The sequence below is a fragment of the Marmota marmota genome, unplaced genomic scaffold (genome assembly GCF_001458135.2).
Source record: "Marmota marmota marmota unplaced genomic scaffold, marMar, whole genome shotgun sequence".
NCBI classification, from domain to species: Eukaryota; Metazoa; Chordata; class Mammalia; order Rodentia; family Sciuridae; genus Marmota; species Marmota marmota.
This window is the reverse complement of record NW_025999977.1, coordinates 39,189,718-39,216,621: the sequence shown is the minus strand read 5'-3', so window position 1 is coordinate 39,216,621 and position 26,904 is coordinate 39,189,718. Positions and strand designations below refer to the sequence as shown.

The following is a 26,904-nucleotide window of genomic DNA, read 5'->3' as shown; positions in this document are numbered from 1 at the left end:
AAACATAGTAAATGGTTTTTAGAAAACTTTTTATTTTAAGGTAATTACAGTTTCACATGTAAGTATAAGAAAATAATACAGAGTCTGTGTACCTTTTACCTATTATGTCAACAACCGTGACATAATATCAACAAGCAGGATATTGACACCTAGGCAATCAAGAGGCAGAACAACTCACCACTATAAGGATTCCCTCCTGACGCCATTTTGTCACCACAGCACGTCATTTGCCCTCAATACATGAGGCAGAGACCTCCCTGACCACCAGCTCTGACAACATCTTAGACAAACACACACATACACACATACAGACACACACATATTTTGAAATGGAGATTGTATTAGGAAAGTCTGTCAGCGTTAGCAAGCAAGCCCATCCTCTGCAGCTAACACAGTAAAGGTTTATTTCTTGTGATATCAGTTCAGTGGTGGCCAGCAGGGGGTCGGAGAAGACTCTGCTTCCTGCTGGACTTCTGGGGCCCAGCTTCTTCTCTTTAGTGGTCCCCCAGCCCCTGTGGCCTCGGCATCCTCCACCACCCCCTCTGCTTCAGGCTGGCGTGTCAGGTGTGGTAGGGCGAGGATGAAAGCGGCATGGATTCCTCCCACACAGTCCATCAGCCAAAATTCAGTCATATGGCTCCACCTCACTGAAGAAGGCTGTACCCAGGAGGAAAAGGAAGAGATGTTGATGAGCAAATGTTCAAGAATAATCAAGGAAGCCTCATAAGTTGTGGTTAAAAACTAGAGGAAACCCAGATATTACCAGATGGGAAAGGATAAATAGTGTTATCCAGTCACAGTCTTTTAACAACTGTGAAAATGACAGACTATGTGTACTCACAATGAAGACGAACTATTAGAAACCAAATGTTAACTGAAAAGAGGAAGCTAGAGGAGACATTCAACCTGGTAGAATTATTATATATAAAAAGTCCAAAACAGATAAAATCTAACAATTTATTATTTAGGACTCCAGAAATCCTCATTTAAGTGATATGTATGTGTGGGTTAAAAGTAGTCTCTGATATGTATCAAATAATGCACAGTGATTTTTGAAAGAATTAACTTAAGCACTATAATTAGTAGTGATAAAAATAAATCTGTATCAGTTGTAAGAATGTAGCAAGGAACAGCCCCATCACTGGAAAAGATGATTCTTATTTATTGATTTTCCTAAAGCTGTGGAAGGAACCCACTCTGTTGCTGGACCTAAGATCAAATGCTAGCCCCAGTGCCCAGGTCATAATCCTGTCTAGTTCTGCAGTTTTCATGAATCAGTTACACTCATCCATTGATTCTGTTGCCTTCAGGGTCTGTCGTGATATCTACTGTGGATATCTTTTCCCTGCAGAGGGGTCCTGCAGAAACTGTGTTGAGATCCTTTCTGAGGACATGCAAGTCTTACCTATCTAGATCCACTCAGTAACCATCCCTTAAAAAGTATCTCATATCTACAAAGATGCAACCAAATCCAGCATTTCAGCAGACCAGAGTTGAGGCTTGTAACAAACAGAAGTAATTGCTATACAGATATCACCAGAGGTGCATGCCCAACTTCCAGAGTAACCAAATAACTTAGTAAACATGCAAAATCTCTTTTATCTTAAAGTGAAAGACCTAAATGACCCACCACTCTAATAGTTGCCAGCAGTGATCTCCCTTAGCTGGCTGCGAGCAACTGTCTGTAAATAATCAATCTAGAAAGCCCTGGGGTTTGCTGCTTTTTCTTATCCTCTCCCCCCTTCTCCTCTGGTCTTGGAAGTTTGGGCCTTTGCATTCTCCACCCCTGTAGGGGATTCTGTGCTTTCTGCACCCGGAATGAGTCAGCATCTGGATGCATACCCACATTTCCATGGAAATGGACTGAGGTTATCAAAAAGCCCGATCTGTTCAACCATAGATAAAAATCAAGGCATTTTATGGCAACCCAGATAGTTAGCTCAGCAACCACTCTCTGGAACATACAGTACAAGTCCTTTGGGAAATACCTAGTTGGGGAGTGACTTTTGGTCTCCTGGGTAAAATGTTCACCTCACAGACAGCAGACCCTTTGTAAGAGGGAAACAGGCTCCGTCAAAACTGGGTGGTGACGAGATAAAAGGCAAGCCACTCCTGTTTGAATGTTTGTCATTTTGGTGGGGATTTTGTTTAACAAGGTTCCTACCTTATCTATCTTTTTTCAGATTTATAGCTCCAGAGCCCATAAAAGGGAGGCCACAGATGTGAGCTATGGAAAGATTAAAAACAAACCTGGGCTAGTCAGTAAAAATTATCTTGAGATATTTTGGATTTTTGTTTTATGGTCTTTTTCTTTTCCCTCTTCTTCTCCTTCTTTAGCATTGAAGATCACTCAGGGGCTCCAATTGTATTTGACTAATAGTACTCATCGTACTTGGCTAACTGTCATATTGTGAAAATGCTGGAAGGGATATTGCCTTGGCATTATTTATAATATGTATGCAGTTTTCCACTCTCTTCTGGGAAACAGGGTTAACCACTATTATAATTCAATTAGAAATTATTTTATTGTACACCTGTCTTGGGCAAGGCGCACTGTCAGGTGAATGAATAAGATATGGGTCCTCCCTGATGAAACTTAAAGTCAGAAAATCATTATGTCTTGCCATTCTGGAAAATAATTTTTAAATTATCTCCAAAATAAAGGGGACCAGATCTAGGAAGAAATGCTTTAAATGGTGGTATCTGGCACCTTCATCCTCACCCTAAGGTCTTTATGAGTTGGAGAAGGTTTTAGCCACTACTGTATTTGATCATATCTGGACCAGATAACTACCCTTGTCGGACCCAAGAGCCAGCCTGTTATTCACCCAGATGTCATGAATCTTTGGTCTGTTGATATCTTCTGCTACTTCTGTGGAAGAGACAGAATCTTGGCCCTCAATCCAATCGTACTATTAGCTGTCATTTATGAAACACTTCAAGATAAAAATCATAATTGTCATTCTACAACTGGAAAGGTAGAAAGCAAGGAGGTTTAGTAACTCACTTAAGATCCCACGGGTGATAAATGCAGAACTGGATTTAAACCAGGTCCCAGATGTCCTAATTCAAACTCAAGTCTTTCTGTTCTGCTTACTCACTCAACAATGCAACACTGTTATTTCTCGATCCTTTAGTGTTATGATCTTGCCCTATTTCTCTGGGATTCGGGAATCGGGTCTGCAGGGGATGCAGGCTCACTGAGTTGACATGTACAGATTATGTTCCAGAAAGTTGGAGACAAAAGAGGATATGGAGTATCTTACTTAGTTTTCCTAGTTGGGAAGATGGACATCCATAAACACAGTTAGAGCTGCATGAAATGCTTGAATGGTCTAGCAGAGTTGGCGATGAGGCAGCTGCCCTGCATATGTGGACTTCATTAGAAGAACATGGGCCTAGCAGTCCTGAGGGGACCCTTTGCCCCGGGAGGTGATTTTAAGATTTAGAACAGTTTATTCACCCAATACCCCAATGGAGGAGATTTTGGTAAATGCAAGGTGATTGGGTGTATTTGATTTGGTGGGGCTTGAAGCTGGACCAGGGTAACTTCCTGCCGCATCAGGGAGTTGTTCCTTCAAGTCTCCCCACCCAGGTAGTGACCCAGCATGACCTCCTCTCCTCAGGACACTGCCCTCACAGGGACTGTTGCACTTGCAACTCTAGTGACATGACTTGGTCACAATCTTCAGGTAGTTTATTGTTGTTTTAAAATAAATTTTGAGAGATATATGGAGGAAGCAAGCCCCTTCAATATCCTTTACAGGGAGTAGTCCACTGACATATCAAATCGAAAGAATCCCATGGTTTTAAAAAGTATTTTAGATAAATACAGAAGGCATGTATCACTCTAGATCCATCCTTGATGGAGCTGTAAGTTAAAAAAGAAAGGGCCATCCAGACAGATTAGCTAGACGATGTAATATCAGAGAACTCCACATATCACTTTGAACATGGTAGGTTTAAAATGGGTTCTTAGATTTCATTGTGTGTATTTGTGCTCCATCTTGATAATTACCTTAGCTTATGATGTTTATGTGACTCAGTCACAGTTAACCACCTCAGATGATCACTCAGTCAGTTCAGGCAATTGGTAGAATCTAGAGGTGGTTTCTACTTTCAAGGGCACTAACTTCCTGTTTGCCTGTGTGTAGAAAGAAGGAAAGTACAGGTACAGAAACATTTTGGGAGGGGATGGGTAGGGAGAGTTGTGTTGGCTGGTAGAAAATTGTGAGAATTCTTTTAGGAAAGTATCCAAGAGGAGGTGATTTTAAGATCCCACTTTGAAGGCAGAGTATGGTGTGATGAACAGAAGATGAGAGATTCTTTCTATGATTTAGACCAGTTTACACACAAAAGGAGCAACATGGGTCTAGGGCCACACCATGTTCAAAACTGTAATTGAAAAGCCTGATAGAAATCATTTATCCACAATAAAATTGTGAACACTGAAGGAAATGTCAAGGTTTTCGTTTGGGGTTTGGAAATGTGTCAGCTGAGTTTAGTAATTTGGATAACCCATGGGGAAAATGACCATTAAGGGAAAATCCTCTCAAACTTTTAGCTTGAGGGAAGGAAAGTGGAGCCGAGGCTGGAACCCTATATAATAAAAAGTGGCACCTTTTTGCTTAGAAAAAGGCTCAAGGTAAGAACACAAGTTTGGCCCAGCTCAAGAATTCAGACCTCAGTATAAGTCAGAACAGTCAAATGCAGTATGGTTTTAATAGAAGTTTGCATTTCTCCAAAGGATGATAGAGTGGCAGAAAGCTGAGAAGGAGGCATTGAGATTGACTGCAGAGGGCTCCCCAAGATAAACAAATAGTTACAGAGCCCCTGTCATGTAGAAAGTACAAGATGATCCAAATGGTGTCACGTTGCTCATTGTCTATCAGTCCTGTGGGGACCAGAAGGGACCTCTCTTTGCTCCAGGAAGCTGGGGATGACTTCACAGATGTGCCATTTGATCTTGAGTGAAATGATTAACACAGCCCCTGAGACAGGAGAGCTGGGGAGAGGGCCCTGCAGCACCAAGCCTCTCCTGGAGTGGGGAAAGGGCAGCGCCCTTGCCTCAGGAAGTTGTCCTCACAGCCACAGTCTTCTGGAACGCCACACGATTGCTCTGCTCTGGCTGGTGAGGAGAAAAGAGAGCTGACACAGGCTCGTGGAGCTGGTGTGGGAAAGAGCTCTCATCCAATTCCCTAAACTGAACCTCTGCTCCACCCAGCTTTTAATGGCAGGACTGGACTCCTGGGAACCGAGGCTCTGAACCTTGGGATGGTATGTTGTTTCTCCTTCCCTCCTGTCCGTCTGTTTACTCAGGCATCACTCGGTGCAGTGTGGTGTCATGCAGTGGCTCCTGCCCCAGCGCTGCATCAGAACCCCCCAGAGCCTTGAAAAACTCTGACCCGCTTCCTCCCCTCCCCTCCACCATGAATCCAAAAGGAGTGGGGGGAGGTTAGTTGCCAAACTTGCATGTTTTAGAAACAGCTTCCTAGTCAAGGCTGCTGCAAAGCTAGTTTTGAGAACTGCACAGATGGCAGAAAGAACACTCATCCCACAGTGAGAAAACTGGGTTAGGCTGGCCAAGGTGGTGCACGCCTGTAATCCTGACTCCTCAGAAGGCTGAGGCAGGAGGATTGCAAGTTCAAGGCCAGCCTCAGCAACTTGGTGAGGGCCTAAACAACTTAGCAAGACCCTGTCTCAAAAAAGAAAAAGAACCAGGGATGTAGCTTAGTATAGCCTAGCATGTATGAGACCCTGTGTTCAACTCTCAGTATAAGAGGGGAAAAAGAAAACAAAAAACAGATTAGGTTCTCAGCCTCATCACATACTGTCCCTGAGATTCTGTCTCTTCATCTGTGGAATGGAATTGCAACTTATCTTGACTGATATAATCATGAGAATTATATCATGAAAGCAAATTGGAACCTATCACATGCTTTAGAAATGCAAGGTGTTAGTTATTCTTGTGTTTGCAACTCCCATGGCAAACACACCAGTTAATACCCAGTCACTCACTCCAGGGTTATTTTTACTGGCTAGCTCTTTATTCTGCCACTATATTTATCCTATCAAGATACCACCATCATCCCTGGCCCCTCAGGAGACCTCCCCGGCCCAGCAGGCTTCTCTCCTGCACAGCTGCATCTTACTCTGACCCTCCTTGTGTCTCTTTGACCTCCTCATCTTTCTTGAACATGTCTCCAGTTTTGTTCTTTAACCTGAGCACCTTCCCACCCAGTAACAAACACTTGATCTGAATACCATAATTATGAGGTTCTAGCATACATCATCTTGGATGGTCCTTTAGTTACCATGTGTGTTGGCTTCATTGTTCTGGTTCATTTGCTCACTGAGATCCAAAAGTAAGTCTGAATCATGTTTTAAGGTATTAGTGTGCACCATGTTGTGCACCATGGTGAGCAATTGGCAGGGTCATAGCCACTGCTTGCTGAAGATGGAGAGCTGGGGATCCCAGCACCTTGCAGTCTACACAGCACCTAGATGCATAGAGTCCTTTCACTATCGCAACCCTGAGATGTACATGGTTCTCCCTGTTTTGCAATAAGAAGCTTAGAGAGGTTACAAGCCACCAAACCTTGTGTCCCCATGGGGAGTGTGGCAGAGCACACAGTGGAGCATGGACATGAGGTGAACTGCTCCTGGGTATGGTGAACAGGCCACAGTTGGACTGGGGACCAAGGCTAAATCAGCAAAGACCTTGCAGAAGTGACCAGACGCAACATGCTACAGTAGGTGCCACAGCAGGGGTGCTACTCATGCTGCTGAGGAGCTGAACTCAGGTGACTCTGACTGACCTTGTTGGATAAAGTCAAGTGAACAGGAGTTGGAGGGACTTAGGTGACTCCTCCTGTACCCTGGCAGATGCCAGACAGTAGACTCTGCTGCCCACTTCCTGGGGGATTTTCAGCAGGACCCATGATTTCATCTGTGTATTCTTAAGCACACCAGTAACTGGGAGAGACTGTTCACATGACCATCTGAATGAGTCCAGAAGTTCTGATCCCTTAGAGGAGAAACTGGAACAGCAGTGCAAGTTTCTAGGCTTGGTGGTATCAGTAATTCCATTCCTGGCTAAACACGAATGAGAAACCTTGCCAGTTTGCTGTCACTGGAGCCAAGTGTACATTAACACTGTACATGAACAGTGCTGTGATATTTTGGTATCACTCCCTAATTTATGAAGGTATAAGCCCCATGCAGGTAACCAGCTTCTGCCCCAGATTGTACTTATTGCCTAACTAGGACATGCCTGGGGTGGGGCTGGTGAGCGCTGGCAATGCCAGGCTCAGAAAGGCAAGCTGAAGGCCAGTGGGCAGGCCTGAGGGTTGGAAAGCTACACAGTAAACGGGTGGAGTACCAAAGCTTAGTTGTATGTCTAGAGAATTCAGGGTGTGGTGCGGGATCAGCTCCTGGGACAGCAAAGATGAATATTTAATACATATGCATTTATTAGCGTGGCTAGGTCTTTTGTCCAAAATGTCATAAATTTACAGTTCAGGATTTTAAAGTAAACAGAATTACTAATTCTTCTCTTTCAATAGCCAGGATGCACTCCTCACTGAAAGTCTTTGATTAATCTTTGCCTGAAAATATTAAAATTCTAGTTTCCACAAGCTGTTAGGAAGTACTTTCAAAGAATTCCTTCCTCCACTCGAACCCCATACCCTAGTTCATGTCAAAGGTTAGGAGTAAACCATATTTGCTTTAAAACATCGATGAAATCTTTTTCCCAGTCAACCAAATTTTTATTACAAAGAAAAGAAAAAGGACAGAAAAATGGGGGCTAATATGACAACAAGATTTGTACCTTCACAAGTAAATATTACAATTTAGCTGGGTAACTACTTGTGGAAGCTTGTTAGGTCAAAGTGACTCACTTGCGTAGATGAGGTTATTTTTAGAGATGTAATTTGTACTGTTTAGAAAAGAATAAAGAGATGGTAAAAGGCTAGATCGCTCATTATAGTTTACAGAGCTCATGAACCCAGCATCCATGCAAAAGATGACTAAGCAAGGGGTCGGTTGGTACTTTCTCTCAGAATTTTACAGACATGAGTCATCCACTTTAGTCTGCAGACAGAGCATCAAGGCATCGAGGTACCTGTGACTCAGCTCCCATTTAAAAAGAGCACTAGAATTCAATTCTGATATACTTTTGCAGTTAAGTAGTGAGGAAATTACATACCAAAGCAAAATGTGCCTTTGTACCACACAGCCATGAGATGTTTTTAGCAAGGATTGATTGATCTTCATCTCTGGCCTTTGTGATCTGTGCTGGGCAGCGTGGCCATTCATTCTGCTGCTGCACATTGTAGTGCCGCCCTCTTCCCATTGACTGCACTGACCCAAGTACCCCATGGGAAGCTCAACCTCCCCCTTCCCCACTAAGAGGTCCAGCATGAAGGCCCACTTCCTTCAGCAAGAAATGTGTAAGTGTACATGCGTGCACACATGGAAATCCTCAGCCTGCCATATTTTTTTTAAGATTTTTTTTTTAGTTGTTGATAGACCTTTATTTTATTTATTTATATGCAGTGCTGAAAATCGAACCCAGGCCCTCACACATGCCAGGCAAGTGCACTACCGCTGAGCCACAACCCCAGCCCCCCTCAGCCTACAGTCTTGACATTCTGAATTTCATAGACTGGCAAAAATAGCTTCCAGGGGCTTCTTCCAGAGGCTTCTTTACATATGTCAACGATTAGAAGGAAAAAATTCTATTTTCCGTTTTTTTTTTTAAGCAGCACACAAATACACATACACCTAAGATTTCTTCTCATAGCAGCCTTGTCAAGGGAAATGCCATCTTTCTGCAGGACTGCCACTTTGTTTTCAGGGCAGGCCTCTGCTGACCAGGTGACCTTAAGGTGCAGCTTCACATGCAGATCTCTCCCTTGTCATTTCGCACACAGTGATTATACACAGCCTATTCAGAGTTAAGCCCTCAGAATATAATCTGTCCTTTCAAATATGAAGATCTTGGGGCTGGGGTTGTGGCTCAGTAGAGTGCTTGCCTACTAGCACTTGCAAGGCCCTGGGTTTGATCCTCAGCACCTCATAAAAATAAATAAAATAAAGGTATTGTGTTCAATTACATCTAAAAAATAAATATTTAAAAACAAAACAAAACAAAAGAATATGAAGATCTTTTGCAGTTTGCAGACAAACCCATTGATTATTCATAACCAGCAAAGATTTCATTTATTTATCAAAAAAACACAGGCATGATTATAAAAGCAAATGCTCCAGAATGAGATACAATGAAAAACAAGGGCACTCTGCCCCCTGCCTGCCCAGTGACAGCCACTTTTAACCATTTCTGTCACTTGGCAGTTGCCTCTGTGACTTCTGTGACCAGCTGTGTCTGTCACAGTTACTAAGAACTTCAGGGTGTGCAGAGGTTGAAGTCCTATTGTCAAGGAAAAAAGCCTTGTGTACATGCAAGTCAACTCAGCAAACATTTGAGTATCTACTCTGGACCCAGCCCTGTGTCAGGCCCTGTGTCACAGAATTGGGTGTGTCCACTAGGAGTTTGCACTCAGGTGGGAAAGACAGACAGGCAGACCCAAAAGTACAAACACCATGTGGAAACTGCTATATCACAGGTGCATAATGCAGATGTATAAAACCCCTTCTGAAGGGTTCTACAGAGATGTCCTAGGGCTCAGACTTTGAGTGCATATGGAAATTTTCTAGATAAAGGGGAAAGGATGTCCCAGACAAAGAGAACAGCAGTCTCATGGACTGATGTGGTGCATTCTGAAGAATAGAAATAGTGCAGAAAATTGAATTTGGAGGATACGTGAGTGAGGGAGTAATGGGGAGATGAGGCAGGAAAGAAACGGAGCTGATGATGAAGAGCCTTATGCGTCAGTTGTTGAAAATATATCCCGTTACTGATGGGAGCCCTGGAAGTATATTAAACAGGGATGTGGCATTCCCTCAGTTACGTTCCAAGTCTGAGGGCAGAGGGAAGATGAATGCAAGTGGGAGGAGGCCGGGGGTAGAGAAGCCACTTTAGTAACTAGTTCAGGCAGAAAATGTGAGGTACCAAAGCAGTGGGAGTAGGGAGAGAGCGGAAAGGCCAGATTCTAGAAATACTTCAGAGTGGAATCAGGACTCACTCAGCACTCACATTTGGGGTGAGGGGAGGGAGAAACTGCAGACTGCTGTGTACTTCCCAGCTCTGGTAGCTAAGGAGGACCAAGATCGGGAAGAAAGAGAATGAGTTTAAATATATTGAGTCTGAGGTGGTGGATGTGATAAGCAAATGGAAATATTCAGTAAGTAGCCAAAAAATGTGAGACTAAATTTTGTGACCCACATAGTGGTGGCAGTTGAAGTCTTGGGGCTGGTGGAATTCCCATAGGACTAATCTGTGACATGAGGAGACTGGACACAACTCTGGGGAAGACTAGCAGCTGGGAGAGCAGGAGAAGATGCCTGAGGGAGACCAGTGAGCAGGAGACGGGGGACATGAGGACCAGGAGAGAGGGCACCAGGAAGGCAGGAGGGGCAGAGTTTGTGAGGGAGATGAGAGGGGCAAGCATTTCTTCAGTCATGGTTGTGGTGAAAGAAATGTTCACGTGTGAGCACAGGTGGAAGCCAGGTGTGACCTGATAGCTGATGATGGAGTTCACTGAATACCAATCCTCTTTCGAGAGTTTGGGGAGTTGAAGGAAGAGTGAATGAGCTGTAGCTGGTAACAGTGATAATCAGGGGGACTCGTTTTGGGGATCATAGAATCTTCAGCCTGAGGAGAAGGAACTGGTGAAGGAGAGGTTAAAACTTCTTGGCAGTAGAGTTCAGCCTTCCTGAGAAAAACATGGTAGAGTGAAGCACATAGGTAGGCCCACAACCAGCCACCCCTGAGGACCACTAAGGAATTTGTGCTTTGCTTTCTCTGCCATTTGGGAGGCAAAGAGTAGAGCTGTCCCTGGATTCAAGGTGTAGTTGGCACTGAGTATGGCCAGGCCAGATCATGGGTATACCATCTACAACTTGTTATGCTGGAGAAAATTGTGGCATTATGAAACAGATGAGAAGTAGCTGTTCTCTCTGCCTCAGAACCTAAGCAGCATTTAATGCATCCCCCTGTTTAGTTCTACTTACACTGTATTGTGATTAATTTTGCTTACTGACTTTGCCCAGTGATCAACCTTGTGAGGCAGAGTTTATTTTTGCTTCATCCCAAGTTCCCTCCTGTTAGCCCAGGGTTAGTGCACATGGGGCAACTCAGAGGCCTTTAAGTGAACACACAAACTCACATACTCTTTTCTTATTTGATTTCTAATAATGCAATTAGTCCTAAATAGTTGAAATCCCATAGGTCATTCTATGCTTTGCTAAATGAGGCTTTAACACTCACTGGTCAAAAGTCCTATGGTCAAGAATGCTCAGACAAGTAACTTGGAAGGTTCAGACAAGTAACTCTCTTGTTTTGTACAAGTCTTAAACTACCCTTTAGCCAACACCCTCATGCACACATTTAGATACAGGTATGTGCCTGTGTGTGTGTGTTTGAGTTTGTGCGCATGCGTGTGTACGTCTTAGTAAAGCATTCTTCTAGGCCCAGGGTTCAGGCATCTCTCCACCTGACAATGCTGCTGCCTCTTTAGGTACTACTTTACAGATATCAGTTTAATTTTTTTTTTTTTTTTGAGCTAACGTTAAGTGATGACTTAGCAAGTTGAACAAAGAACCAAACCAGTTTTTCCATGGAACCAATTAATAACATACCTAAAATGAACCACTTGGTCTCTAGCAACAAAGAGATTCGCATCCCAGAGTGTTGGTGAGGGGTCACGGGTGAGGCGGGGCAGATAAGAGCACTGTCCTATTGTAAGAGCAGCAGTCAGGCTTAGCAAGAAGGAGTTACTGTTGAGCCCACTGCTGAGTCCCCTGAGGAACACTTAGGTTTATGGTACTTTATTTTAAAGCCCTTTGGACCTGGGTTCCTTTTTACTTCTAATCTGATCATTTCACCTGTCCTCATATGCTCTGTGTATATGAACTTCAACTTGTCTATTCAGATCTTGATCTTTTGGACTGAATTGTAAGGGCTGTGTTACATTCTTTAGCAAGAGGCTCAATAGGTCTCAACGAAACGCCCCATCAGCATTCAGGAGTTGTGTTTTTATCCAGAAGACCTTGCTAGTCCCTATACCTCGAACAATGGGTGGAATTAAGACCATTAAATGGGTGTCAGTGTGTAGGACAGATTGGAAGCCAATTCCTGCAGGCAGAGGAAGCTTTCAAGTTACTTCAGGTCCTCCCTGATTAGTATCTGGAGGTGACCTCCCATGGTGGTGTGGGAGGCATAACCAGCTGCTCGTAGGTTTAACCGAAGGTGCATCTAGTGGTAGAGAGTAGGTTGATTTTTTAAAAATATACATTCCCACTTCTGTTTGTCCATGGTGGAAGTAAGAGGAACCTCCAAGCCCCACCAATCCCTACCAGCATGACAGTGCCCTTTGGGCAGTCCTCTCCAGGATGTGGGCCCTTCCAGAGATGGAAGAAGAATGAAGAGTCAAAGGCGACTCAGTTTTTGTGCTTAGTAGAACATGAGACCCAACTTGGCATATGGTGAGTGCAGAATAGGCTGTAGCTTTTATTTCAGGTCTGCGGTGCCAGTCTTCCCCAGTTGGTAGCAGAATATTCTAGTGGCATCACAACCTTAAGATTTTAAGTCTGAGGGCTTGAATTCAAGGTGAGCTTAATTTTCACAAAACTGATTATAAACAAGCTACTCTGTGTTTCTTAGGATCAGAGTTCCTGACTGTAAGAGGAGTAGTAGGCCTTAGAAAGCTACCAATTAGATGATGTTGGTAAAAGTAAATTTAAGCCATAAAGCTTATATTATGACATTCTCTGGGCTTCTGGAATGATCAGAGTATAGGTGAGCATTCAGGGAAGGATATGGAGATTTTGAACTCATTAGAGGGTATTTTTAGATGGGATATTCTGAAAGAAGAAAGCTGAGGGGCCAAGCCTTCAGGGTTAGCAAGTCCCTCACTGGAGCTTTGGGTGAGAAGGGGTGCTGAGCAGAATGAGAAAAGAAGGCAGTAACAATTTTGAAAGGAAGAGAAACAGCAGGTCAGTGCAGTGTTATGGAAACTGGGAGAAGAACAGGAGTGAGCCACAGTGTCAGAGGCCATTAGAGCCTCCTAGATAGGACCCTAAAATGTCTTACCAATCAAAAGGAAGAAGACAAGGAAATGGAAATGTCCAAAATAAAATTATTAAAAATCTGAGATCACTGTACCCTTGAGCTTAACTTGTCTGAAAGACAAGTACACCATGACCCTCCTCCCTGTCTGTTCTGACTGTTCATGTCAGTCTCTGTCTGTTAGACTTTTGTGCTTTCTTGATCAAAGGCCAGAGAATTTGCTTGCCTGTAGCAACCCCTGACCAAGATGGTGGATGAGCCAAAATGCCCAAGGAGAAGCTCCTTCAAGAATGTTGGAGGCAAGCAGTAAATCAGATATGCAGCACTTGTGCAAGAGAGTGCATGGGCTCCAGACCCAGGGGACAGAGATTGAATCCTGGCTCCCTCTCTTCTTCACAGCATTAAAGCCGTTCTCTGGCTTGCCCCAGGGACAGGCTCACCCCCTGGTTAGAAGGGGCAAGGCAGAATCATACAGAAGAAAGCACCCAGCACAGTTGTAGGCATTCAATAAACAATGACTTCCTGCCTTTTTCTTATCATTTAAAAAAAATTCTTCATTAAAATAAAAAACAAAACCCACCATGAAGGGATTTTTCAGATTTGGGTGAACAAAGAATCCAAAGCCATACTATAAAAACATCATTACAAGATGGTTATTTGGCTAGTAGCCAACTACAATGTACCTTACTGGACTCAATGTCAGGACCCTGGTGTCTTCTATAGGGCTGTTCATGCAGTTGAGGCAGATCACACCCCTGTAGAACAATCTCCTCATTTTAAAAATGTATATGATTTCCATGCCCCTGCTGAACTGCAGTTTGGGTGTGTCTTCTGTTGTGACAAAACATGGAGATTTGGAGATTTACTGGGTGTGGTGGCACACACCTATAATCCCAGAGACTAGAAGGCTAAGGCCAGGAGTATAGCAGGTTCGGGGCCAAACTCAGCAACTTAGCAAGGCCCTAAGCAACCTAGTTAGACCCTGTTTCAAAATTAAAAAAATTAAAAAACAGCTGGGGATATAGCTCAGTGGTTAAGCACTCCTGGGTTCAATACTTAGTACCAAAAGGGGGGGGGGTGCGGGGGCAGATTCTTAAGTAAATATCTCACCTCTCTACAACTCAGCTGGGACTCTTGAGCATCTCTGTCAATAAGCAACTAAGAGGAAGTAGACTGAAGAGGGTCCCAAAGTCAGTGTGATTCACTCACAGGGCACCCCAGGCCTCTCACCTTCTATTAAGCCTGGTGGGCTAGTTCCCAAGTCTCTGGAAGTTTAATCACTCGGAGTTCTATGGTACACAGGTACGTTACCATTGGAGGAATTCCAGGTGGATAACTGAATGGCCCAGGGCCAAAAGCTGGAGAAAGCTAAGAGCTTGGTTTCCTGGAGGAACCAAGAAACTACAAATAGCAGGTGCTAGTCACCTGGTTGAGCCTTGGCATCATGACTATGTGGCCCACTTTAGGAATTGATATTCATAATTTTGACTTTGAGTCATTTAGAAGGGGATACAGGAAAAGTAAATATGAAGTCTACTTTAGAAAGATTTCTATCAAGAACATAAACAAAAAACTTTTAGAACTTTCCATAACAGACCCTCAGTTATCTGGAAAGCACAACTATTAGGACTAGTTTGCTGAGCAGAAGTGTACTTTTCTTAGGATGACACTGAGCCCCAATGCCTTTGATAGAAAATTATATTATTCCTTTAAATTTGATGTACAAGTCAAACAGCTCATTTACACAGGGACTTGTCTCAACATGATCACCTTATGTTTACAGTGTATTCCCTTTGAGTTATGGATGAGAATAACATGACAGCTCAAAAACCTCATTTTAGGCAACAACCATTCCTTTATCTCAAAGGAAATTCTCATTGGAATTTCTGTCAAAGAGAACATTAATTTCCACTCCCCCATTCCATTCCCCACCTGTTCTTTTAGGAGAAATAATGACCAAGGAGCTGGCCAAAAAACAATGACAAAACAAAAACAAAACATGGGTAACTCAAAGATCTAATAGGAAGTTCTTAAATTTACAAAAATTGATTATATTTCTGATCTTTTCTGAGAAATAGGATCACTGACCAGTAAGTGTGCCATCCAATAAAGAAAAGCTTAAAGGAAGCACCCACAGAAATGGGGTAAGCACTGGCACAATCGAAGAACAAAGAAACTGGCCAAGTTTCCAACGGGCTGCTTCTCTATTCACATGTTTTCTGGTCTGTGGCAGCTTTTGCTACAAGACCCCATGTGACCTGAGATTCTCCAAGGCTATGATTTTTTTATTTGAAGAAAGAAGACCATAGAATTAAAAGGGAAGAGTTCCTAAGGACTACAGCAGTTGCCTCAAATAAAAAGGAAGCCATTACTAAGTTGAAAGCTGAGTCAAAAAAGCATGACTCCTTTTGATCAATTATTGTATTTTTTCACATCTGGCTATATTTTCCAAGTGGCTAAAAAAGATTATATAGACTCAAATTTGTTTGTTTTTAAATTACTTCTAGAGAAAACAAGTAATAATAGGCATCATTTATGAATACCTGCTGTGTGCCAAGCAGTCTACACATATATTCATCACAACATGTAAACTACCCAATAACCTTCCAAGGTAGGCATTATCCCATTTTAAAGATGAGAAAACCTAGACTCAGAGAGTTTAGTAAATTGCCTGAGGTTACCCAGGTTATAACTGGCAGAGTAGGAGTCAAGCCCAGATATGTCACATTCCAAAGACCATATTCCTTCCAGTACACCATCCTGTTCTGACATTCCTTTAGGTCCCAGCCTTTTTCATCCAGCACTTTCTGTGTGCCAGACACTGTATAGCATGCTTCACATGCTTTATTTTTAACCCTGAAGTTTTAACCCTGAGTTTTTTCCAGTTTTATAGATGGGAAAAGGGGCTCAGAGATGTCAGTTAATCTGCCAAAGCTGTGCCACCATTAAGGGGAACTTGAGTGGTCCTCCTCCAGAGCACACACCTTCCTCTGGACATTTGACTTCACCCAGAGAAGCTTCTTTAATAATAAATAATAACTTATTTTTGATTTGTGCATTATACCAGGCTTCTCCATTCTGGAGGAATTACACTGTGTTAGCCACTGGAATGAGTGGCATATGAGTTTCCCTAGAAATGTCCAAGGGCATTTGCTCACAGAAGAGTGTCCACACTCCTTTGCTCTGTTCAGAGTACTCCACAGGGTGGCTTCTTTGTCTAGGGCCCTCCACACCAGACATTTGCTGCCAACCTGTGTCCTGTCCACACTGATCACCCACGTTCCCTGGCACGCTTGTCCTCGGCCCTGACTGTTCAGTACCGTTCCCTCTGCCTGAATTCCTTGCCTTTCTCCCTCCCTTCCCAGTCATTCTCCTCCTGAAACTTCTTGTCAGAATCCTAGCTGTCTTTCAAGGCCCTGCTCTAAGCCTTGAAAGACATTTACCAGACCTCATTTACCAGACCTCCTAGCAGCCCCTCGGTGGGATCCATTTCCACCCCAGTCCCATCCCGTGCTGCCAAGCTCCTCTGCTGTTCCCCTTCCCATGGCCTCCCTTCCCAGGAATGGTGGATGTGAGTGTGTGCTAGCAGGGTGACAAGAAAGAGCCCTCCTTGGTTTGACTTCCCTTGAGCTGGTTCATGGTGGATGTGCAGGGGATATTTGTCAAATTGGATACACACTGATTTCTCTAGAATATAAAGGTCATAACTAGATCCTTTTTTTTAAATAAAAAGACTAGATTAGTTTGAGGAATTTTATTTTCTTCTTAAATCCACATTAGTCATCCTTCACATTGGGGTAGTCACAATATTTGCAAATTTATATCTAGCTAGTTTGTTCCAGTTTTGTAAGATGCTATTTAAGCTGACCAGTGTCAGCCCCCCCTGCCTCAACCAGAGACACTGCCTTTGTCCTTTTCTTTCTAATCATGTACATTTGGTACATTGTCCATGAATTTTTTTTAAATTAGAAGCTTATGACTTTTTAGAGATTTTTGCCTAGCTTTTAAGTGCTAAGGATTTTGCAGTTGAATATATTTTAATTTATTTAAAGATTCTTTTAATCAAACTCTTCCCTAATTTAGCCAATCTCTTTTTTTTAATACTCCCAGGCCAGGAATTTATTTATTGTGATTAAATTCTTTTAAAAATAGAAGTTAAAACAGTACTTCATGCTATTTCTGGTGTGGCATTCTCTCTTGCTGGATTTCTTACTGCCAGTCATAATAACATGCTCCTTGCCCATATGTCTAATGTACACCTCACTGTGGTGTTTTGTGCCAGCCAGTTACTAAGTGTATATTGACAACCTACTGTGTGTCTACCCCAGTGGGGAGGAGAGCACATAAAAATAATATGCTGAAATGGTCAGCAGCCCAGCTGAGAAGTGGATTATGTGAACACAGAGGTTGGAGGAAACACTGACTGAGCAGGCATGGAGGGCTTCCTGGAAGAAGGTGCATCTTGGACTGTGTCCAACAGTTAGAAGAAATAATAGTCCAAAGGGACTCAGCAAGGAGCCAGGCCTGAGGAGGCAGTGTCAGACCAGTAGAGGGGCCTGGATCCTAGTGGGGAGCACGTCTAGTGGACACCACACCCAAATGGCATGGCCTGCAGGAGGTGCAGAATTCAGCACATGGCCCAGCTCCAGTGTGTGGACCCTCTGTTCCAGTATGACCTGGCCCAGGGAACATGCCCATGAAGTGAGTGAGAGATGAAGCAAGGGGACAGAGAGGCAGACGGGAGTGGAAAGGGTTTCCATGCTGGGGACTCCTTGGTTCTGGCCTCCGCCGCTGGAACTCTTTTTTTCATCCTGAGTGAGCACTCCTTGGGAGCACAGGTTGGGAGCATGCAGAGTTCCAGGACAGAGGCCTTTCTTGACACCTGTGCCTTGATGAGAGGAACCCAGATGACCCAGAAGAGCAAGGAGGGGTGGCCCGCTTGGCCTGTGAGCTCCTGAGACCCAGAGGCCCCTTCCTTCAGGAGAGTCGTGGGAAAGCAATGAAACTGGTGAAATAGAGCAGGTTCTGCTGCTCTGCAGCAAATGTATGTGGAGACCAAGAGAATGAAATGCAAAGTAGGAAATTATTAGTTTACACAGTACTGAATGCTTTATTGACTTCTTCTTATTCTATGGAATATTCCCCAGACTCCAATTCTGAATCATCCTTTAACCTTCTAGAACCGACTCAGAGTCCATCTCCTCTGCAGAACTTTAATTCAACCTCAAGCAGAGTTCCCCTTTTCCTTTGCATGTGCACCATGTGTGTGACCCAGCTGTTGCCTGCACGTGCTAAACTGTAGTGAATGATTAACCTTTTCCAGATCTCCTTTCCAGACCAGAGGCTCACGGGCATGGACACCCTTGTTCTTCCTGGCATACTGCCAACTTTTGTTTCCTGAAGACCATTGTGTTTTCTTGACCTTCTTAGTATATTATAAATGCTCCCATTTTTAAAAGTTGTATTTGTTTGAGAAAAAGAAAAAATAGAGTCACAAAGATCCTATTAAACATACCCACATACTTCACAGACTAATAAGACACGCCCGACTTTGGAAGCAGAAGTTGTGCCAGTGTCTTAGCAGCCCTGAGCTCCCGTGAGCCTCACTGAGCTATCCCAGTGAGTTCAATGTTAAGTGCCCCTTAGTTCCTTTTTTCCCCCTTAGTTTCTTAACAGCTTTACTGCCTAGTGAATATCCATGAATAGCTAATCACTTTAAACATCATAGCATATCATTGATAATGTGTCTGGTTTTGAACTTTATATAAATAGAATCCCACTGATTGTTTTCTGCTGTTTTGACTATTCTTGTCTTGGGAGGTGTGGCTGAGTGGTAGAGCATGGGCTTAGCAAGCCTAAGACCTTGGCTTCCTCCCCAGCACAAAAAAAAAAAAAGAAAAAGAAAAAATAATTAATTAATGTCCTTTTTCTTAAAAAAAATAAAAGGTTAGCTACTTAAAGTTTGCATGTGTATACAGAGTACAAAAACAAACACCCATGTACTCACCCTAGTCAAATCTTAATATTTTACTGAAGCTGATTTTGATCTTCTTTTAAAGAAATGGCACAGTCTGTTCAAGCCCACTGTTTAGTTAAAGTCCCTTAAATGCCCCTCCCAGATGCATCCCATTCCTTTCTCTTTCCCCCTTACTCCCAGAGATAAGCACAATCTTTTAACTTGGTTTGCATGTTTCTATACTTGAACTATGTAGGTATTTATAAATAGTATATAATAATACATACATTATTTGTATTTTATAGTTGCATTTTGAAGTGTTCATCTGTAACTTGCTTTTTTCACTGAACATCGTGTCCTCTAGATTTACGTATGTTGGTGCATGTAGTCCCAGATTATTCCTTTAAACTGCTCTAAGGCATTCCATTGAAAGAACATACCACGATGTATGTGTCCAGTCTCCAGTTGATAGACATTTAAGATAGCTCCAGTAGTTGTTATCACAAATGATGTTACAACAGGGCTCTGCCAGATTCTGGGTGTGAGTCATGGAGTACATGCATCTTCATTTACTGTACAAGAGGTTCTAGCACTCACTTGCCATCTGTGAGTGGGAATTCAGTGTCCCACACGGGACATTATCTGGTTTTTACACTCCAGTAGCTATGAAATGAAATCTCATTGAAGTTTTCATTTGTATTTCCCTTATATGTTCCTTGCAAATATATGTTCCCTTACAGTTCAGCAAATATTTATTGAGTGTCTCTCATGTGTCATGCTCTGTGTTAAATGCGAGGAATACTAAAATAACTAATTCACAGCCCCTGTCCTTAGGGGCACACAGTCCTCCATGGTAATTTCTGCCTGGGGAGGCATGGCAAAAATCTCCTGAGGTCTGGATAGGACCAACCAAGCCTCTGTGGTGTTCAGTTCCATCCATGGTGATCTTAATACCAACTCACAGTTCAGAACCTCTGATCTGGTGGGAGAAGGAGCCTAGTGAAGTTGGTCTAGATTCATTTCATTGGGCAGAATGAGAGAACTTGGATCTCCACCAGTCAATACCATGGCACCTCTTTGGTCTTGAGAGTTTTCTTATAGATTTATGTGAATGTCTCATTGGGTATTAGAATGATTAATTTGTATCTGTAAATTACCTCAAAAGCACATGCCAGTTGAGCATGGTGGCACACACCTGTAATCCCAGCTACTTGAGAGGTTAAGGCAGGAGGATTAGAAATTGGAGGTCAACCTGGGCAACTTAGCAAGACCCTGTCTCAAAGTAAAAAGGGACTGGAAATGTAGTTCAGTGGTAAAGTACCCTTGGAGTCCTATCTAGTACCACCAAAAAAAAGGCAAATAGCAAGCAAAATGAAGGGGCCAGATGTCCTAAAACTTCAGCTATCCAGAAACTGCTATAAACCTGGAAGCAAACTAACAAATGACAGAAGCAGCAAAGGGGATGGGGGGGTAACAGTCTAAGGTGCCCAAGGATGGCAACAGGAGTTCACAGTACATCACCGCACATTAGCAGAGCACCTGCTCCCCACCAGGTGTGTCCAGGGACGTGTGGCTAGGTGGAACTTGCCTTCAGAAACAGAGACACATGCACAGTGAAGTGGATGAATGAGAGACAGTGCTGAGACAGAGTTGGCTTTGGGAAAAGGGATTGACTATGAAAGGGAAACAGAAATAAAGAAGAGAAATTCCGTAGTCAGAGGTCAAAAGTGTGCCACATTCTCCAGCCTTGGGGACCTCAGTGTGCCACATTTAACAGCAGACAGTTGTGGGGGCACCTGGGAGACAGCAGCCAAGTCTTCCTTAGACCTCAAAGCCTTATTAGCATGTCTCTTGTCATCAAGAAAAGGCTAAATTATTTTTAGTATATTTACTGGGATGCAAAAGTATGTACAAAACTTAGAAGAGATTTCCATCAAAAGAGTTCAAATTTAAGCACCTAATGGCTTATGCTGTAGTGACCACAAATTTCACAAATATGGAATAGTGTGTAAAGCTACACAAAAGAGGGGAAGAAACCCAAGGAAAAAGGATGTAGAGGAAAGGAGTTAACATTTGTTTAGGACATGCCCAGTTTTTGTTTAATCCTACCAATAAACACAATGAAGAAGGAATTAATATCCTCATTTTACAGGCAAGAAAAAGGGTTCAAAGAGGCCAAGTATTTTGCCTGTGACATGACCACTAATAAATGCTGGGGCCTTTTTGATCCAACTGCAAGGGTATATAATGGATCTTCTTCCATAAGAGGATTTTTAGCATATACAGCAGAATTCAGGAAGCATTTAGGCTTCAGTTCAGTAATATGAAAACCCCAAAAGTAGCCTGTTTATAATGATCAGATCATACAAAAGAGAATGAAAATTTGAAACCAGTTTAAACTAGTAAAAAGTAAAACCAGTTTAACAAAAGTTGTTTAATATCTTCACTCCTCACCCCTGAAATGGAAGGCAGTGATAAGAGGAGACACCATTGGTTTTTTAGTGCCTTGAATAGGGGTATTTCTGAACTGGAAAATTTTACTTTCTTATTTTTTGTAGGAGAGTTATTTTGGTTATGTGGTGTTTAATTTCATTGTGGTTGGAATCTGTGCATCTCAAAGATCTTGTGTGTTAGTAAGACGGAGATGGTCAGTAATAAATGGCAGTTTGCCCAAATTGGTTGCAGGATAGCCTGGGAATGAGATGTGTTCAAACTGCTCTTGGGAAGAATCGACCTCAAAGGGAATCATCATTGTGGGGCAAGCTTACAAGTTAACAAGGGGTTAGAGCTGCCTCAGAACGAGGCTTCGAGGAACTGAGGAGGCCGAAGAACTCTGGCCACCCCAAAGTGGATCCAGGAGGATCTTCCCTACCAATCTGAGAACACAGGGGAAAGCTAAGGAATATGCAGTTTGCAAGGTCTGAGGAAACAATTGTGTCTTGTGAATAATGATAAAAATATTTGATGATGTGACTTCCAGAGAAGCAAGTATGGTTAACCCCTCATTTGTTTGGCATTTTCAAATTGAACTGTCTCACAAAACTGAATTTTCCAGACAACTAAAACTTTCCTATTATGTGCCTTAAATGTTTTTTTAGTCATTTTTGGTGGAAATATATCTGAAACAGATTATACAGTTTTCCTGCCTTCTTAAACAGAAGCTATAAGTAATAACATTTCCTTAGATACCTTGAGTGGTATTAGACCTGGTAATACCGGACTGGTATTAAAAGAGATTTAAATAGTAAAGATTTGTAATTGTCTGGCAAAGCAAGAAATCAAGAGCTGGGAAGTTCCAGGGATGATGAATTCAGTACCCATGATGCCAGACTGACCTCCTCCTGGTCACAAGATGAGTGCCACATCTCCAAGCCTCAGGACCTTGCACGATGGGATTAAGGCTAGAATGAAGTGAGAACTTCTCCTTACACGTGTCTTTAATTAGAGAGGAAAATATTTCTCAGAGGACCCCTCACCAACTTCCTCTCAGGTCCCACTGGTAGGAGTGAGTCACATTTCCATGTCTTGGCTTTTGGGAGTCCAAGAGCAAATATCCAAGTGCTTTCAAACTCTGGGTGGGAGGAAAGGCTCTGTCCACAAGGAAGAAGGTGCAGAATGGCTGTTAGGTAAGCAGCTAAGGATGCCTGTCACAGTTACCAGGAAGGAGTCCATGTCACTGACTGGTGACAGCTTCAGGAGTGACTGGGACATATAGCACTTTCTGTTCCTGTACAGAGAATCCCCAGGTGGATTCTTTTATTTCTGCTTTTATTTACTATTCTTGCCCCTTCCCTTGCACCAGACTGCTAGTTATCACTATTTGATGTCAAAGTGCCTTGTTCTCATGTTGCCATGGCTAAGATATGCTTTAGTCTTTTCTGGAAAAAAAAAAAGAAATCATATAATCAAATTTGTCAGAATGATGCCTGAAATGTGCTCAATGGCTGACAGGCTGCCCTGTGAGTCAGATGCATAACATGGTGTTTCTTTTGGTCTCTTGGGTCCTTTTTCCATTGTTGAGGTATTTGGAGAAATGAGGGGTTTTCTAGAGTTTTGCAAATTTGGATGCTGACTTTCCTGGCATTGTCTTATGGTGAAAGGATTTAGGGACAGATACACTTGTTTTCTAGGGAGGGTGAGCTGCAGCTGCACACCTGAACCTCAACGGGGCTTAAGAGAGGCACACACTTTATCGGTGCATTGAAGTTTCTCTCAAAGCTGTGTGACTGGTTGTCACCTGGAAAGCACCACTAGCTCTGGGACTCTGTGTGACCAGTAGAACCTGTCGTTGCAGCAGCTGTCCAGAATGAGGCTAAATCATTCCTTCCTTTTCCCAGGGCTCTGTGGATAAGTCTGGAAACTAACTGCTCAGTTTGTGCAGAATTAGGTATGTTTGGTTTGACTGATTTCAACAAGTTTTTTAAATCTATTTATTTCTTTAATTAATTTATTTATTTTTTGCAGTATGTGTGGTTGAACCTAGGGCCTCCTGCATGCTAGACAAGTGCTGAGCTACCTTCTCCCAGCCGTTTCTATTTTGAGTCAGGGTCTCTCTAAGCTGCCCAGTCTGGCCTTGAACTTAACATCCTCCGGTAGCTGGGATTATAGGTGTGCACCACCACACTGGGCTTCAAGTTCTTGAAGAAAGAAGTTATTGAACAAGTGAGGACCATCCCGTATGTGGATAGAGAACTGACCAAAATTCATTGTCTGTGGAGGAAAGAGGAAAGAGGAAGCAGCTGTGGAGACAGTGGTGTCAATAAGTAACTGAATCAAAGGGAATGATTCTGCTCCAACCGTCAACTGAGCTAGCAGGTTCTGAGGAAGCTCTATGTTAAAGTGTTGGAATTTGGGCAGGGGATATAGCTCAGCTGGTAGAGTGCTCGCTTCACATGCACAAGGCTTTGGGTTCAATCCCCAGCACCATCAAGAAAAAAAAAAAAAACATGTTGGAATTTGATATAGTGGATACTCTAAGCCCAGACTGCTTGGAAGCCAGCAGCTTCCCCTCAGAACAAACAAGCCATTTAAAGGCCTCAGGTCATTATTTTCCTAGGCATCAGAAAATCACAAGTTAACCTATAAGCAAAAGTGACAGAAACATTTGAGGGTAAGGAAGACAAGTTTTGGGGTTTTTCAATTCTTATGAATTCAAATCATTCTTAGAAGAAAAATGCAAAGAATTTCTCATAAATATTTTAGTTATTAACTCATGCACAAAACATTTTTAAAGAAGCCACCCTTTGGTTGACCATTAACTGATATAGATAGGATATAACTTAGTCTAGCAAGATGTTTGTATTTAAAAAATTTTATTTTCTCATACATGAACTAACAAACGTGGATTACTAGTTTTATCTCTGACAAGACTCTTTCTGTTCTAATAATCCAGTTACTGCATGCATAGAGAAAATATTCAAGTTTTATTTTTGGCTTCTACTACACTTTGTTAGACAAATCTCCATGGAGAAACAAAATATAATAACAAAATAACATTTAAATTTTAAAAACTGAAAATCAATGCTTTTGGGAGTTCATAGTCAGGAGATCTTGCTGGACTAGGTAAATAAATCGCATTCACATTTTGACTTGTTGCTGATACCAGCTGGGCATTTGGGTCAGAGAAAATGGTTCAGAAATAGGTGGAAAATGATTTCTCAGCATATCAAAATACTAATACCAGCAATTCATTTCTACAAAATAAAACAAGAACCAAAAAAAGTCTGCCAGCCAGATAGGATGGTGTACGCCTGTATTCCCAGCTACTTGGAAGGCTGATGCAGGAGGATCACTTGAGACCAGAAGTTTGGGACCAGCCAGAGCAATTGAGCAAGACCTTGTCCCTTAAAAATTTTTTTTCAAGCCAGATGCAGTGGAGCACACCTGTAATTCTAGCAGCTTAGTATGCTGAGATAGGAGGATTGCAAGTTCAAAGCCAGCCTCGGCAATGCAGAGACACTAAGCAACTCAGTGAGACTCTGTCTCTAGATAAAATACAAAATAGGGCTAGGGATGTGTGATCAAGTGTCCTTGACTTCAATCCCTGGTACCAGAAAAAAAAATTTTTTTTTTCAAGAGAGAATGCATTCCCAGGCCCCAAAAGTTAGTAGCTTGAGAATCTCACTGCCTATGATACTATCTACATTGTTCTTGATTTTGAGTAATGACTCTATTTAATTTAAATTTATTAATTATTGCCATTAGATTCTGTTATTTTAAATCATTGCTCTTTTGGATTTTTATTTGTTTGTTTTGGTACTGGAGATTGAACCCAGGGGTGCTTTAACCACTGAACTATGTTCCCAGCCCTTTTTTTTTTTTTTTATTTTGAGACAGGCCCTTGCTGAGGACTCGCTAAGTTGGTGAGGCTGGCCTCAAAGCTTGTGATCCTCCTCAACCTCCAAATTGTTGGGGTTACAGGCAGGCGGATGCAGCTGCAAAACTTCTAAATCATTGCTTTTTTTATAGGCCAGCTTGAATGCTAAATGCTTTTATGTTATTAATGATAGCTTTGGAGGTTAATCTGAATCTCATTTTTCTTTGGGAATTTGTATGTAATATAATCACTACAGTTGAAGTCAAAGTAAAGTATATATGAAGGTATTTTTCTAAAATTAATCATAGGAAATTAAATGAATAATTAGAAAAGATATAAAACATTTAGAAAGCAATATTTGTTCAAAGTGATGAAGATGTTACAGGTCAAGCTTTGTAATATGAAAGGGTCCAAAGGGCTTTTTGAATTGAGTCACTTATCATTTCTATTAGACTTTTTCATATTTTGCTTTGTTCCTATGTGCTGTGAAATCTCTGCTTTGGCATGGACCGACATGTATTGAGACTGCCCTATTGTGACTCTTGAAAAATGTGACTAAAAAGTGGACATTCACAGTCCTGCCACTGTTGTTGGGTTGCAGCGTGATTCATCTGTAGAAACCCCCTGCAGTGCTGAGTCAGACATCTTCAGGGTCAAGTGCACTCAGAGTTCTGAGAGACCCTACTAGCTGGATAGTTTTTTGTTTCTTGGGATTTTTTTGTTGGTTTTTCTTTTTTCTTTTTTTAAAATTTTGCTGTGAACCTAACTTCCTTTAAGAAATCATGTTGGGTGCTTAGAGGGCTTTGTCCAAGTTGAGTGTCACCCACGCTGGGGTGACAGATGCAGAACTGTCTAGTATGTACCTTTTCATATGCCTGCCTCAGGTAGCCAAAAGACCATCCACCTTCTTCACAGTGGAGACTTTTCTTACTGAATTGTAATTGTGACATAGTGAGTGTAAGCAGGTGATTCTCCTGTCCTTCAGAGCAGGAGGTGGCCTTGTCACATAGAAGGAACCTGGGATTTGAATCATGGTTCTGGATTTGACTCTTGTCCCTTCCTGCCTATGACATTGAGTCTCAAGTTTGCTCACCTATTAAATGTACATGGTCAAAATAATGTCTCTTTCACAAGGTTTTAAGTAACAAATTAGACAAAGTATGTAAAAAGTACTCTGTGAGGTTAGAAAACTCAATACAATTTTTTGTTGTTTATTTTCAATGATGTGCCTGTTAACATTTCACACATTTACACATCATCCACCTTAAAGAATATGCTATAGAAACAATTAGTGTTTTTAATGGTAGTTTATCTCAACCGAAATTGGCACGCCATTTTATTTTTAAAAATTGAGTTAAAGAACCACAAAATGAAAAGAATAATATGTGTTAACAGTGAGGATTAGAATCCACCATCCTGCACCAACAGGCGTATGCAGTG

General features: G+C 42.2%; 1 protein-coding gene across 2 annotated transcripts in view; it reads left to right on the top strand.

Annotated features, from left to right (window-relative positions):
• Positions 1 to 26,904, top strand: part of Babam2 (BRISC and BRCA1 A complex member 2) — a 401,118-nt gene that overhangs the window by 344,391 nt on the left and 29,823 nt on the right. The window lies entirely within an intron of this gene.